The sequence below is a fragment of the Bufo gargarizans genome, chromosome 10 (genome assembly GCF_014858855.1).
Source record: "Bufo gargarizans isolate SCDJY-AF-19 chromosome 10, ASM1485885v1, whole genome shotgun sequence".
Taxonomy (NCBI): domain Eukaryota; kingdom Metazoa; phylum Chordata; class Amphibia; order Anura; family Bufonidae; genus Bufo; species Bufo gargarizans.
This window is the reverse complement of record NC_058089.1, coordinates 113,088,107-113,104,458: the sequence shown is the minus strand read 5'-3', so window position 1 is coordinate 113,104,458 and position 16,352 is coordinate 113,088,107. Positions and strand designations below refer to the sequence as shown.

Sequence of the window (16,352 nt, the reverse complement as noted above, 5' to 3'; positions counted from 1 at the left end):
GGGAATCCTTCAGATGCGCTCCCCTGTATTTTTGTAGGTGGAGTATTATCAACCAAACGGCCCAGCGGGCGGATTGGGAATCCTGCAGATGTGCTCCCCTGCATTTGTGCAGGTGGAGCATTATCAACCAAACGGCCTCAGCGGGCGGATTGGGAATCCTTCAGATGTGCTCCCCTGTATTTGTGCAGGTGGAGCATTATCAACCAAACGGCCCGTATGGCGGATTGGGAATCCCTCAGATGTGCTCCCCTGGATTTCACATGTGTTGGCCTATACACCAGACGACCCAGAAGGTGGTCTGGGAATTCTTCATGTGTGCATTCTCAACTAAACAGCCCCTTGAGGGCGGATTGGGAAACTGTGAGCAATCCTCCCCTGTCCAGATAGGACATGGGCCCAGCCCCATACCCCACCACTAGGGTGGACATGCCGGCAGGAAGGGGTTAGGGTTAACTTCCTAATCTAAGGTAATTGGCCTGCAGAAAAGGGACACTCAGATAATGCAGTGACGGCTGCAAACAAACGACTTGCCACAAAGGGTTAACCCAGCTCAGAGGACCAGATGCGGAGCTCAGCGGGGCACCTGGGGGAGGAGCGACAGCTAGTCTGGGAAAATCCGCGCCAAAAGGACGAACCCGCCCCCTCCATAACTGGAATGAAAGTTGCGGCCTAGTAGGCCGCAACGCCGGGACATAAAGTTCGGCGCACAGCCGACCGGGCGGTACTGCCGGCCGGTTACCACAGCGGGGCCTGAAGAGCAACCGCCGATGTCTGCCCACTGATTTGGAGGGGGAGTGTCCACTCTCGCTGCGGGAACCCATCCCGTGCCGCTAAAACAACTGCACGGGCTGAGTCCCGGTAGGCCCGAAGAGGAGCCGGGGGCTAAATTTTTGGCGCCGGCCAAACGAATAGCCGGCCGGGAGTGGAGTGACCGGAGCGGCGCTCTGCAAGTGCCCTGGCTGAACATCGGCCGCGGGAGCTCACCCCGCAGGCCGTACAACTGGACCAGAATCTGAGGAGAACCCAGGCCCCCCGTATGGACAGAAGCCCAAACCTACATTGGGCCTGAGGTAATGTGGGGCCCTCACCATGAATGGCCCACCTGAGGAAAAAGGTCCTCCATCTTATGATGAGGTGACCGGGGGGGGGAGGGGAAGGGCCGAGGTACTTACCCAATACGGACTACTCACCCCATCTTCATCCTCTTCTCTTCACCCTTTCTCAGAGTACCAGCAGGGTCACCTCTTCAGCCGCTGGCACACGAAGTGGCAGGAGACTGGAATGGCGGAGGGACTCGCCGGATTCAGGTGACCCCTTGGCTGGCGGGAAGCAGGGGAGCTGGGCTGCCCTGGTCCACTTCCGTTTCTTGGGGAGGGCGAGCGGTGAGGGGATTCCGACACCGGCCTTGCTCCCGGGGTAGACAGAGTGGCTAGGCGACTCTGTTTCCCCAACCTAAAAGAGGAAAAAGATAAAATAATAAAAGTAAGCCGGTCTGCCTCCTACGACACTAAGCTAAAAACTGATATGCTCTCTCCAGGCTGGAGGGGGTATAGCCTGCGGGGGAGGAGTTATCACTTCTTAGCCTAGTGTCGCCTCCTAGTGGCAGCAAGCAGCTATACCCACGGTCTGTGTCCCCCAATGATACTAGCGAGAAATTGAGTTTTGTTTGGCTGTTAACCCTCGATGTGTTAAAGAAAAAATGGATTAAAATGGAAAATCTGCCAAAAAGGTGAAATTTAGAAATGTCATCTCCATTTTCCTTTAATTCTTGTGTAACACCTAAAGGGTTAACAAAGTTTGTAAAATCCGTTTTGAGTAGCTTGAAGGGTGTAGTTTCTGCAATTGGGTCATTTATGAGTGGTTTCCACTATGTAAGCCCCACAAAGTGACTCCAGAACTAAACTGGTCCTTAAAAAGTGGGTTTTGGAAATTTTCTTTAAAATTTTAAGATTTGCTTATAAAATTCTAAGCCTTCTAACGTCCTAAAAAATTTAAATGACGTTTACAAAATGATGCCAACGTAAAGTAGACATATGGGGAATGTTAAGTAATAAATATTTTATGAGGCATCACTTTCTGTTTTAAAAGCAGAGAAATAGAAATTTTTTAAATTGTGGATTTTTTGTAAATTTGGGATTTTTTTCATAAATAAAGGTAAAATATATTGACTCAAATTTATGACTATCATGAAGTACAATGTGTCACGAGAAAACAATCTCAGAATGGTTTGGATAAGTAAAGGCATTCCAAAATTAGGCCTCATGCACACGACCTTTTAATGGGTCCGTGGGAAAATCGGAAAATGCTCCGTTTGGCATCTGCGTCTGTGATCCGTGTTTCCAGTCCGTGAAAAAAATATGACCTGTCCTATTTTTTTCACAGACAACGGTTCACGGACCCATTCAAGTCAATGGGTCCGTGAAAAATCACGGCTGCACACAAGATTGTCATCCGCGTCCGTAATCCGTGTCCGTTTTTTCTTATCATTTCAAAGGCGAACTTGACTTAGATTTTTTTTTTTTCATTTTTCATGTCCGTGGATCCTCCAAAAATCAAGGAAGACCCACGGAAGAAAAAACGGACATGGATCACGGAAAAAACGGAAACCGTTTTTGCGGACTGCAAAAAAAATGTCCGTGTGTGCATAAGGCCTTAATAGCACATAGTGACACATGTCAGATTTGCTAAATTAGACGTGGTCACAAAGGTGAAAAATAGCTTGGTCTTGAAAGGGTTAATGAAGAACAATTAAAAAAAATAGATTTTTAGTTCATAATGAGAACACTGCAATAATAAAAAAAAGATGTGTCCCCAAAGGTGTACATGGTCGTTAAAGTTATATCAATAACTGCTCCTCAGTCTTTGCTTTCTTGATTTCCTGAAGTCCCCCCTCCCCTCCCCCCCAACAAACAAAAATCTATAGTTTTTTTAGTAAAATAAAACATGAGAGAATTGCAGATTGATCCACTGGTATGTTGAGGCCTTTTAATTGCCATTATGTATCTTTTTTTGCTGTGTTTTGATAGTTTAAATATTAATTTGTTAAATTTGTTCTGCAGATTGTGGGTTAAAGGACGCAGATGTGCCCACCACTTAGTGGATCCTAAACTGGAGGTGACTTGTTTCTTGTGTCTATTTGTGTAAATGTTCACACTTTGCATTAAGTCCTATGTAAAATGTAGTGTGTTGTTTCCCAAGATAATCCCAGATGTTAGATTCTTTGTTGTACTAAGTCCTGCTCTTTATATTGATCAACCTGCTAAAAAGGAAGCAGATATAATCAGCAGGGAGCTGCCTCTATTAGGATGTAAATGAGAATAATATGCATTTGTATTGGTCACATAACTCGACAGGTGGTCAGTGTAATTGGTATATAGAATGATTGTATCCGTCACTCAGGGAGGGAGGGAGGAGAATGGAAAGTGAACAGTCATAAAAGAACCAAGTGCAGGCTATCGCATCCGTCAAGACTATGTTTCCTTACTCTAGAGAGAAAATATTATCATAATAAACATTACCCCACTGCAACCCCCTCATTGCTGTCTTGGGTTTAGTGACAAACTTCCCTCTTTTTAATGCACACTGAAATGTGCCTCCTTACTTAATTTGTGTTTTAATGATGGACCCTCAAACATTGAGCCTATGTAAATGCTACCATAGTTAAATCCTGCCCAACCGGTCCAAGTAAATATACAGCATTAGTGCAGGAGGGGTGTTCCCAACTCCATATGCTGCGGGTGCTGGCTGTGTAGTATAGCTGACACCTGCCGGCAATGACCGGAGATGAACCCAGTTCTGGATAACTGTCACCTCAGATGCTGTGGTCAATACGGACTGTGGCACCTGAGAGGTTAAGTCAGAAGGAAGGTACCCTCTCTGACCTCCGTTCAGCACCCCCCTGCAGCAAAACTGCAGGTAGTGATAGATTGCTATGGCAGCATTTGGCATTGTGAAGGCTCCCAGGTCTGCCACAGTAAACTGCCTATTAAGTCCTGTGGCAGCCAGTGAAAATCCCATGGACTGCAGTAGTATACTATTGCAGTCTATGGAATTAATGATCAACTGATCCATGTTCAAATTGTGGGTGTCAGAGTATAAAATGTAGATTTTTTTTTTTTTTTAAGTGAATAAAAAAAAAAATGTAAGCGGAAGGCTGGGTTCACACCTGAGTGTTTTACAGCGCGTTCCTACGCGCTGTAAAACGCTCAACAGGCAAGAACCAATGATTCCCTATGGGAATGGTTCACACCTGAGCGTTTTACAGCGCGTACGATTGCGCTGTAAAACGCCCGACGCCCCAAGAAGTACATGAGCTTCTTTGGGGCGTCTTGTCGCGCGTTCCCGTACATAGACTTCAGCGGGAACGCGCGACAATAGGTGTTCGCTTGTCTCTGTATGCGCGATTGCAAACGCCCGTACAATCGCGCATACAGAGCGCTCCATCGCGAACCCAGCGTTACTGTGGTTTCATTTGATTTGTAGGGACAGTGACAGGGAACATTTTTGTAATATACTTTAGTTAGGGAAAACGTTTATTTTTAGTAGAAAACTGTGGCTGAAATGTCCCTTAGCGGCGCTCTTTTAAATGAGTGTTGCGAAGGGCCATCCGTCTTTTATTAGCATAGGAGAGAGGGGGTGTGCGGGAGCTGCTCCCATACAGCCTGGGCGGCACAGGAGCCTTATGTGTTAAAATTAAATATACATTCCCCCTTTTTATTAAATATAATGCACTTGTACACTCTGTAAGCTCACTGACTAGCGTGGCCAGTACTGTCAGTAAGACGCTTTCCCCCTGCACTCCCGGCTAACTAATAAAGCAGCCGCCATGAGCGATGCCTGTGTGAGCTGTAAGCGCTCACTTAAGGCAGTGCAGGCAGGAGGAAGCTCTCATAGCTGTCCTTATATACTGTGTAGCAGCTTCCCCCTGCCTGCCTGCACTGCCTGTACCGAGCGCTTACCTAAAAATAAACGTTCTCCCTAAATAAAGTATATTACAAAAATGTTCCTTGTCACTGTCCCTACACATTAGCAAAAAAATAAACAAACAGCAGTTACACTTTAAGGGTTTCTGATGTTTGTGGTGGTAGTTGGGGCAGTCTTTTCTATGTGTAACCTGTCTTGCTGGCACTGTCCCCATTGACCTGTATAGATCACAAAAGACTGGTTCTGCAACATCAAGCTATTTTTACATGAAATTCAGGGGATCATGTCTCCTGTATGTCTTGTAGATCAGATTTTGACACATCATTTCTTTCATAATTTTGATAAAAAAGAGATACTGGAGGGAACATCTCCTGAGTGTGATGTGCAAAAGCCCTTACTGTGTTGTTGCTCTCTGTATACAGCAGATGGAACCAAAGTACACATTTTCATCTAGTGCTGTCTATTATACTCCAGAGCTGCACTCACTTTTCTGCTGGTGGAGTTACTGTGTACAATATATAATTCCTGTATTTCAGGTTATGAGTTGGTTTTCATCTGCAGACGGACTCCAAGAGAACATAACTGTAAGCTCCAAAGGGCTTGTCCCCGATAAGTTAGGAGAGTTAAGGAGTCCAGCTGTAAATCTCAGTCATTTCCTTCATAGTAATGAGGGTCGGGAAGTGGATGAAACGGTACAGGACTGCACTGACTATACAGCTGGGAGTGAAAGCAGCACCACAATCTCTGCCTGTCATCAGTGCATACCCCCAGCATGTGGTACTTTTCTAGCATCAGATAGAGGGAACTCACTGAAGTATCACATAGGTGGAGAAGGACTTCTGTACTCGGGATGCAGAGGGGAGATGCAGCAAGATGGGCCTACAGTAAAGGAAGTAATGCAGGGGTTCACTCCTGCATGTGACTCCAGTAGTCGACATCATGAATACAGTAGATTAACACAGACTGTGATGCAATGCAGCCATCCACCACTGGATGACAAAACGGCCTCCAATACAGGTGAGAATAATTTTTTATGGGTAAGTAAACATGTGGATTTTGTTCTGGATTCACCTCGGATGAAAAAATCCATACCTTGCTTGTTTTTCAATGCAGAAAAGGTCTGCGGTAGAGATGAGCAAATTTCCGCTTTGTTTACTGGTAAAAGCAGAATTGCACTATGGATTCCGTTACCATGGACCATAACGCAATTCTATAACAGAATGCCTTTAGAGGCATTCCATCATAATAGAAGTCTATGGGTTGCATAACGGATCTGTCCCGTTTCCGTTGTGCAGGGGAGTCCTCTCCTGCATAACGGAAATGGGACAGATCCGATATGCAGCCCATAGACTTCTATTATGATGGAATGAATAATGGGATGCCTCTAAAGGCATTCCGTTATGCATTCTGTCATAGAATTGCGTTATGGTTTGTGGTAACGGAATCCATAACGCAATTGTGCTTTTACCATTAAACGAATCGCAAACGAATTTCAAAATATAAAATTTGCTCATCTCTAGTCTGCGGCATATGGATGAGCCATATGAAATGTCATCCAGGTGCTGTAATAAACTGCAGATTTTACCTGGGCAAATCTGTAGGTACAGTCCACAGTCTGAATTCACTGTGGAAAAAAAAAATCAGTTATGGAGTTTACAGTAAATTCCTTGAGTGCTCCAGATTATGTTGTTTATTTTACGCCTCTACATTTGAAAGGGTGAAAAATTGACATGTTTCAAATTTAAAATCTGCATAGAGTTGTTCCTGACACTTACAAATGCTGCATATTTTCTGCCTGCAAATCTACATGGAGACATCAAAGTGTATCTGTTATGTGTGAACATGCCCTAACGCTGGGTTCAGACCTGAGCGTTCTGAAACGAGTGCTCTGTATGCGCGATTGTACGAATATCTATGTGCGGGAACGCGCGACAAACGCCCAAAAAAAAGCTCAAGCACTTGTTTGAGCGTCGGGCGTTTTACAGCGCGATCGTACGCGCTGTAAAACGCCCAGGTGAGAACCATTCCCATAGGGAATCATTGGTTCTTGCCTGTTGTGCGTTTTACAGCGCGTAGGAACGCGCTGTAAGGCTACTTTCACACTAGCGTTCGGGTTTCCGTTCGTGAGCTCCGTTTGAAGGAGCTCACGAGCGGACCCGAACGCAGCCGTCCAGCCCTGATGCAGTCTGAATGGAGGCGGATCCGCTCAGACTGCATCAGTCTGGCGGCGTTCAGCCTCCGCTCCGCTCGCCTCCGCACGGACAGGCGGACAGCTGAACGCTGCTTGCAGCGTTCGGGTGTCCGCCTGGCCGTTCGGAGGCGTGCGGATCCGTCCAGACTTTCAATGTAAGGCTACTTTCACACTAGCGTTCGGGCAGATCCGTTCTGAACGGATCCGCTCATAATAATGCAGACGGAGGCTCCGTTCAGAACGGATCCGTCTGCATTATATTAGCAAAAAAAAGCTAAGTGTGAAAATAGCCTGGGACGGATCCGTCCAGACTTTCAATGTAAAGTCAATGGGGGACGGATCCGCTTGAAGATTGAGCCACATTGTGGCATCTTCAAACGGATCCGTCCCCATTGACTTACATTGAAAGTCTGGACGGATCCGCACGCCTCCGAACGGCCAGGCGGACACCCGAACGCTGCAAGCAGCGTTCAGCTGTCCGCCTGTCCGTGCGGAGGCGAGCGGAGCGGAGGCTGAACGCCGCCAGACTGATGCAGTCTGAGCGGATCCGCCTCCATTCAGACTGCATCAGGGCTGGACGGCTGCGTTCGGGTCCGCTCGTGAGCTCCTTCAAACGGAGCTCACGAACGGAAACCCGAACGCTAGTGTGAAAGTAGCCTAAGTCAATGGGGACGGATCCGTTTGAAGATGCCACAATGTGGCTCAATCTTCAAGCGGATCCGTCCCCCATTGACTTTACATTGAAAGTCTGGACGGATCCGTCCCAGGCTATTTTCACACTTAGCTTTTTTTTGCTAATATAATGCAGACGGATCCGTTCTGAACGGAGCCTCCGTCTGCATTATTATGAGCGGATCCGTTCAGAACGGATCCGCCCGAACGCTAGTGTGAAAGTAGCCTAAAACGCTCAGGTGTGAACCCAGCGTAAGAGTATAGATATAGTGGGCATATTTGTCTTGGAGTTGTTACAACTATGTACCTTTATGAGACCAATGGGTTGTTGTGCAGACTCTCTGTTATTGTATTATTATAATGAATGTTATGCAGAGATAAAATGTAAGAACATGGCAATCTGCTGCCGTAATTGTGCAGCACTCCTATCCATGTGTCCTTTTTAGAAGCTCCATGCCTGTTGATAGAGAGAGGAGGACTTGGTGATCTTGGGACTATTCTTTGGGTACAGCACCGACCCCTGCTGGCCGCTGATGGGAGCTCAACAACTTTTGAAGACAGCATCATATATACAAATGAAATGGATATCCCAAGGTGTGCTGAGGGTACAGCGGAAGGTACGGTGCCTCCCACATGAAATTCAAATTAGACTCTTCACTTACAATTTTAACCATCCAGCCACATGATTGAAACACACAATCTGTGTCAGCAGCAGGTGTGGGGATGATGATGCACTGAATTAATTTCCGTTCTACCTGCTTTATGCCTATTGCCTTTTATGTTTTGCTTTTGCAGATCATTTTTTTCTCACTTTGAATATGTCACATAAAGAGATAATGTACGCAAGGCAGTGCCATTCCTTCCTGATCGACCTAATCTTGGACTGTATACAGCAGGGGAACCCCAAGCCCAGTATCTGTAACGTGATGAGACTTGTGAGCATGTGTTGGGTGAGTAACTGATAAATTAAACACTTGGTAGATAAATGCTAGATTGGTGGGAGTCCAACCACAGACACCATGGCCCCGGGACACACAACAGCAGCAAGGTAGACTTTGAATGGAGTATCAACTGAGGAGTGCACAGTGGAGCACATCTCTGATGTCTTTCCACTGGGCCCTTACTAATCTAACAGTTATTGTCTAGTGTGTAAGCTCCATGTCGGCAATAGAAATGTGCATATCTTGGTTTAGTAATGTAAGAATGGCCCATTGTCAGCTTATTAGGCTACTTTCACACTGGCGGTTCTGGGTCCGCTTGTGAGATCCGTTTCAGGGCTCTCACAAGCGGCCCAAAATGGATCAGTTTAGCCCCAATGCATTCTGAATGGATAAGGATCCGTTCAGAATGCATCAGTTTGCCTCCGTTCAGCCTCCATTCCGCTCTGGAGGTGGACACCAAAACGCTGCTTGCAGCGTTTTGATGTCCGCCTGACGATGCGGAGCCAAATGGATCCATTTTCACTGACACAATATGGAGCAATTGGAAACGGATCGGTTTGCATTATGAAAAAAAAAATATATATAATTTTGTTCATGGTAATGCAAACAGATCCGATCTGAACGGATACAAGCGTTTGCATTATAGGTGCGGATCCGTCTGTGCAGATACCAGACGGATCCGCACCTAACGCAGGTGTGAAAGTAGCCTTATTCTTATTGAGCTAGTTACACATATCCCTCCACAGTGACTGAAGATAATTAGGATCTGGGGCTGAGGGCAGAGCAGACTGTGCTTTTCTAATGATCAGATCACTGCCAGTGGGTATCTCCGAGCTGTCAGCATTGATAAGATTTTATTATTTTACTCATTTTCTGCAGAGCTTTACAGACATTTGTCCATTTCTCTGTCGTTGCTGTACAGGAAATCAGAAAAGCTATAACATTTTACATTTCCTTTCAGGCTTTTCAGATTCCAGTCAGACAGTTTGTCAATAACTTGATGGTTCCAAAGTTTTATGAAGGAAAGAAACACAAGAGAGAGGCTCTACTGTGCTGGCTAGAGGTGTGTGATTATAACTATAGCCTGATGTCTTCCATCAGCCTTGTCAGCATTTGCTTGTGATTCTGCTTTTGAAGTAAAAGTTGGTGCGGGATCGAGTCGCACCATGCTGTATGAAGACTGAAGGGGTTGTCCTGTGTGTATGCCATACATGTTCAGAGGGGAGTACCTCTAAACTATGTAATGTTCTTTACTTGCTGACATTTACTACATTTTCTGCTAATAATCATTAAGGACTTGTTCACATGGTAGATTGTGTGTACAAAAACAGCTGGTTTCCAATGGGAATCTATGCTGCCATCCATGTGGCTACAGATTATTTCCATGTGGATTTCTATATCGCGTCTAGAAGGGCCATGTCCCCTTTTTTTTTTGCAGGGAAACCACCATAAACCACAGCAGGCATCTGCATGCAGATTAGCCCCATTTAATAGGGTTGAAGATGCGGATGCAAAACCGCAGCAGAAATCAGAGGATCAGCATCGGATGCTGCTGTGGGGTTTTCACATAGACTATAGCCTAAGGGTCCATTCACACGTCTGTTTTTTCTTTCCTGATCTGTTCCGTTTTTTCAGGAACAGATCAGGACCAGATCTGGACCCATTCATTTTCAATGGGTCCTGGAAAAAATCGGACAGCACAATGTGTGCTGTCCGTTTCCGTTGTTCCGTTCCGCATGTCCGTTTAAATATAAAACATGTCCTATTCTTGTCCTGAAAAATCGGATCCTGGTACAATACAAAGTCAATGGATCCGCAAAAAACGGATGACATTCGGATGTCATTCCGTATGTCATCCGTTTTTTGCGGATTCCGTTCCTGGAAACACATAACGAATTTATTTATTTATTTATTTATTTTTTCTATTTTTTTTTTCAAAGAAATCCAAACAACTTTATTTGATTATTGAAATGTATACATGCTCCCGTTTTTGGCGGATCCGCAAAAACGGATGACATACGGAAACATTTTCAGGAACAACGGATCCGCAAAAAACGGACCGTTTTTCAGGATGAAAAAAAACAGGACGTGTGAATGGACCCTTATTGTGAGCCCTGAAAATTTGATTTTTTTTTTTTCCGTGTGCTAACAATCTGCCTTGTGTGAACACAGCCTTTTATGTAAATCTATAAACGGCACCAGTTTGAGGCCACTTCTAAATGGTAATGGCAGCTGCTAAACTGTTCTCCAGTAAATATTCATCAGTTTACTTCTGTTTCTCTTTAGTTCTCTCTGCCGTATGCACAAAGATATGGCAAGTGCGTTAACATGATGCTGCAGAAGGGACATCACAGGTCTGCGTCGTGTGTAACCCTGAGAAATCTTCTATACTAGCTTCCTCCTCACCCCACCTCTTCAGTTAAGTGACTGCATTTTCCAGCATCTAGGGAAAGCTATTTTTAAGTATTTATTACTGATTTATTTATTGCTGGCGAGTTAAAGGAAACCTGTCAGCTTCCATAGGCTGCCCTCACTGAGGGGAGCATAGTGTACAGAAAAGCAGACTGTAACGGCATTCAGTACTTTTAGCATGCTGCCCTCCCATGACTCCAGATGATTGGCAGGTTTCTCCCTGTGAAAACTGTCAGTCATCGTCCCTAGGCAGGGGCAGCGCGTAGCATCAGACTCCTCTCTAGCACGACGCTGGTACGAGGTTCAGCAGGTCAGTAACCTATAAGTACTGAATGCTGAAATCAGTGGGTGTGAGATCAGCATACGGGAGCTGACAGGTTCCCTATTAAGGAGCTAATGGTCTGCTCAGGATTTGGGGTGAATATTTAAATTGTATGGATTTCATTTTGTTAGCACAACAGAGAGACTAGGAATAAAACTGTTTTATTCAGATTTGAGCGTTACCTCCAGTAAATAAATTACTTCTAGTTTTGGAAAACTATAATAACATATGATGCACATCAGATTCCAGTTCATCATCAGGAAGGGTTCGTTATTAAATACAGGATCTATTTTGCAAAAGATTCTTTTTATAAATTGTACAAACTGCGCAGCTTAATAGGTCTGTCCCATATAGGAAGCAACAAACCGACAGCTGATAATAGACTATATACAAGGAGCGAGAAATATTACACGTGAGCAGGTCACTAAGTCGTCTGTTAGGAGGGCTGATGATCCGGGAGGACGCAGCTTCATCAAGTCCAATAGCTGAAGAATTGTTCACACCTGAGGAAAAAATAAAAATAAATCAGTGACTGTTACTTTGATGTAATTGAAGGGTGGAATCTGATTGGTTGATTTTGATAAATCTCCCCCATTATTTCCCCTGACACAGTTAATTTTAACCCCTTAAGGACGCAGGGCGTTTGCTGCGCTTTTTGCTGTTTCTGATCCCAGCGGTGGATCAGAAACTTTTGAGTGCCTAAATTAGAGATTTTTCAACCCCCCACCCCCCCTGCACCCCTGCACGATTTTATGCCGGTGGTGGGGGCGTTGTGGCAGGCGATCCCCCGCACGCCTCCCCTTGAAAATTCGTTGGCTTCTAGTGGGTTATACCAGGGTGCCAGCACATTGCTGGCACCCTGGTATAAACGGCTGACATCTGCGCAGATGTCAGCCGTTTAAACCCTTTCCATACCGCGGTCCGTACGGACCGCGGTATGGAAAAGGTTAACTGTCATTGGTCAGGGAGCTCCCTCCCTCTCCATCGGGGGGCTGCTGTGCCTTTGCAGCCCCCCGATGAAGAGGGAGAGAGCCCCCCTCAGCCCTGTGCTTACCCTTCCCCGTCTGCGAAGTTGTGGCAGACGGGGAAGGTTCCCATGGCAACAGGACGCCTGCTCAGGCGTCCTGCTGTCCATGGTGCTGAACAGATCTATGCTAAAAGCATAGATCTGTTCAGTGTAAGTAAAATACAGTACAGAACCCTATATAGGGTTCTGTACTGTATTATACAGACATCAGACCACTGGATCTTGGATCTTCAAGAACCAAGTGGGTCTGGGTAAAAAAAAATGTAAAAAAAGGTGAAAAAAGTTAAGATAAAAAAAAATAACATTTATCACTGAATAAAAATTTAAAAAATAAAATACACTACACATATTAGGTATCGCCGCGTCCGTAACGACCGGATCTATAAAACGGTCATATTACTTTCCCCGCACGGTGAACGCCATAAAAATAAAAACTATGAGAAAATTGAAATTTTGCCCGCCTTACTTCTCAAAAAAGGTAATAAAAGTGATCAAAAAAGTCGCATGTACGCCAAAATAGTACCAATCAAACCGTCATCTCATCCCGCAAAAAATGAGACCCTACCCAAGATAATCGCCCAAAAACTGAAAAAACTATGGCTCTTAGACTATGGAAACACTAAAACATGATTTTTTTTGTTTAAAAAATGAAATCATTGTGTAAAACTTACATAAATAAAAATAAAGTATACATATTAGGTATCGCCGCGTCCGTATCGACCGGTTCTATAAAAATATCACATGACCTAACCCCTCAGGTGACCATCATAAAAAATAAAAACTGTGTAAAAAAAGCCATTTTTTGTCATCTTACGTCACAAAAAGTGTAATAGCAAGCGATCAAAAAGTCATATGCACCCCAAAATAGTGCCAATCAAACCGTCATCTCATCCCGCAAAAAAATGAGACCCTACTCAAGATAATCGCCCAAAAACTGAAAAAACTATGGCTCTTAGACTATGGAGACACTAAAACATTTTTGGGGTTTTAAAAATGAAGTTATTGTATAAAAACTTAAATAAAAAAAATTGTATACATATTAGGTATCACCGCGTCCGTGACAACCTGCTCTATAAAATTACCACATGATCTAACCTGTCAGATGAATGTTGTAAATAACAAAAAAAAAAGGGCCAAAAAAGCTATTTCTTGTTACCTTGCCGCACAAAAAGTGTAATATAGAGCAACCAAAAATCATATGTACCCTAAACTAGCTAGTACCAACAAAGCTGCCACCCTATTCCGTACTTTCTAAAATGGGGTCACTTTTTTGGAGTTTCTACTCTAGGGGTGCAACAGGGGGGCTTCAAATGGGATATGGTGTCAAAAAAACCAGTCCAGCAAAATCTGCCTTCCAAAAACCGTATGGCATTCCTTTCCTTCTGCGCCCTGCCGTGTGCCTGAACAGCAGTTTACGACCACATATGGGGTGTTTCTGTAAACTACAGAATCAGGGCCATAAATAATAAATCTGCCAAAAATGTGAAATTTTGAAATTGTATCTATTTTCCATTAAATCTTATGCAACACCTAAAGGGTTAACAACGTTTGTAAAATCAGTTTTGAATACCTTGAGGGGTGTAGTTTCTTAGATGGGGTCACTTTTATGGAGTTTCTACTCTAGGGGTGCATCAGGGGGCTTCAAATGGGACATGGTGTCAAAAAAACAGTCCAGCAAAATCTGGCTTCCAAAAACCATACGGCGCACCTTTCACTCTAGGCCCCGCTGTGTGGCCGTACAGTAGTTTACGGCCACATATGGGGTGTTTCTGTAAACGGCAGAGTCAGGGCAATAAAGATACAGTCTTGTTTGGCTGTTAACCCTTGCTTTGTTAGTGGAAAAAATGGGTTAAAATGGAAAATTAGGCAAAAAAATGAAATTCTCAAATTTCATCCCCATTTGCCAATAACTCTTGTGCAACACCTAAAGGGTTAACGAAGTTTGTAAAATCAGTTTTGAATACCTTGAGGGGTGTAGTTTATAGAATGGGGTCATTTTTGGGTGGTTTCTATTATGTAAGCCTCGCAAAGTGACTTCAGACCTGAACTGGTCCCTACAAATAGTTTTTTTGTAAATTTCTGAAAAATTTCAAGATTTGCTTCTAAACTTCTAAGCCTTGTAACATCCCCAAAAAATAAAATATCATTTCCAAAATAATTCAAACATGAAGTAGACATATGTGGAATGTTAAGTCATCACAATTTTTGGGGGTATTACTATGTATTACAGAAGTAGAGAAACTGAAACTTTGAAATTTGCAAATTTTTCAAAATTTTGGGTGAATTAGGTATTTTATTATGCAAAAAAATAAAAAAAAATGTACTTAATTTTACCAGTGTCATGAAGTACAATATGTGACGAAAAAACAATCTCAGAATGGCCTGGAGAAGTCAAAGTGTTTTAAAGTTATCAGCACTTAAAATGACACTGGTCAGATTTGCAAAAAATGGCCAAGTCCTTAAGGTGAAATAGGGCTGAGTCCTTAAGGGGTTAATTGAAAAAGGTATCGTCTCACTTGAGCAAAAGGCATTGTAGAGAAAGTTAATACAAGGCACTTACTAATGTATTGTTATTATCCATATTGCTTCCTTTGCTGGCTGGATTCATTTTTCACATTATACACTGCTCCTTTCCATGGTTATGACCACCCTGCAATCCAGCAGCAGTGGCCATGCTTACACACTATAGGAAGAAGTGCTGGACTATGTGAGCACCTGTGAGGACGACACTTATTCCTATAGTGCACAAGCAAGGCAATATGGATAATAACAAATTGAGGTCCACAATGCACTGGCACTGACCGCGTGGCCACTGTCTGCAGACGCAGACAGAAAACCCACAGAAGCACTCTGTAGAGCTTCCAATCCGTGCCTCCGTTCCGCATCTACCGGATTGACGACACATTCAAGTGAACGGGGCCGCATCTGTGATATGGCCGGGGACCGTACATTGCGGGCCAAATGGACAGCGGCCATGTACATGAAGCCTTACAGTGATCCAAGTTGTTATGGTTCTAGGGATATTTTTTTTCATCTGTGCATTTCAAAAACTATATTAGATTTTTCCACTGACATACATAGATGTATGAGGGGTGAGTTGTATTTTTTAATGCCACCATTTTAGGTGTACCTCTACTGTTATTATATGTACTTTTAAACATTTTGGGGCAGTGTTGTGAAAAAACACAGAAGGCATTGATTTTTGATGAGGTGTATGCCTTACAAATTAGGCGCAGCGTGTGGCAGTCCACATGGCTTGTGTAGATTTTTAGTTACGGCCCCTTCTAAACGTGGCGACGATCACCCATTTTTTGTCTTTTTTTTTGCAGCACATCGCCCTGTGTAAATTTGGCAGTGTGAATGCAGTGAAAGATCAACGCTAAAACTATAGTTTATCTATGACTCTGGTCGATCATGCATAAAAACACATCCTCAATGACAGCACAGTCTGTAAATGGCGCTTGTTGCAGCATTTACCATAGCTATTGCTTACTAGCAAACGGGTTATGGCAAATGTCATGAACATACTGAACGTTCTGGAGGGCGCTGTATAGCCAGATACAGGAAAATAAATAAATACAGGGGGTCATTTATCAAACTAGAGTAAAGTAGAACTGGCTTAGGCTACTTTCACATTAGCATTCGGGGCTCCGCTTGTGAGTTCCGTTTGAAGGCTCTCACAAGCGGCCCCGAACACATCCGTACTGCCCTAATGCATTCTGAGTGGATACGGATCTGCTCAGAATGCATCAGTCTGGCACCCTTTGTCCTCCGCTCAGCAGGGTGTCCGCCTGGCCGTGCGGAGGCAAACGGATCCATCCAGACTTACAACGTAAGTCAATGGGGACGGATCTGTTTGAAGTT

The 16,352-nt window shown here is 44.1% G+C and overlaps 1 protein-coding gene and 1 long non-coding RNA gene across 2 annotated transcripts in view; one reads left to right on the top strand and one right to left on the bottom strand.

Annotated features, from left to right (window-relative positions):
* Positions 1-3,075: 3,075 nt before the first annotated feature.
* Positions 3,076-5,762, top strand: LOC122920758. The gene is made up of 3 exons (XR_006386935.1): positions 3,076-3,114; positions 5,460-5,507; positions 5,588-5,762. It is a non-coding gene; the product is annotated as an uncharacterized LOC122920758 (long non-coding RNA).
* Positions 5,763-11,633: 5,871 nt separating this feature from the next.
* Positions 11,634-16,352, bottom strand: part of LOC122920104 (puratrophin-1-like) — an 82,286-nt gene continuing 77,567 nt past the window's right edge. Inside the window, exon 25 of the mRNA XM_044269312.1 lies at positions 11,634-11,964. The gene's annotated coding sequence lies outside the window, so the exon portion shown is untranslated. The remainder of the gene's footprint in view (positions 11,965-16,352) is intronic.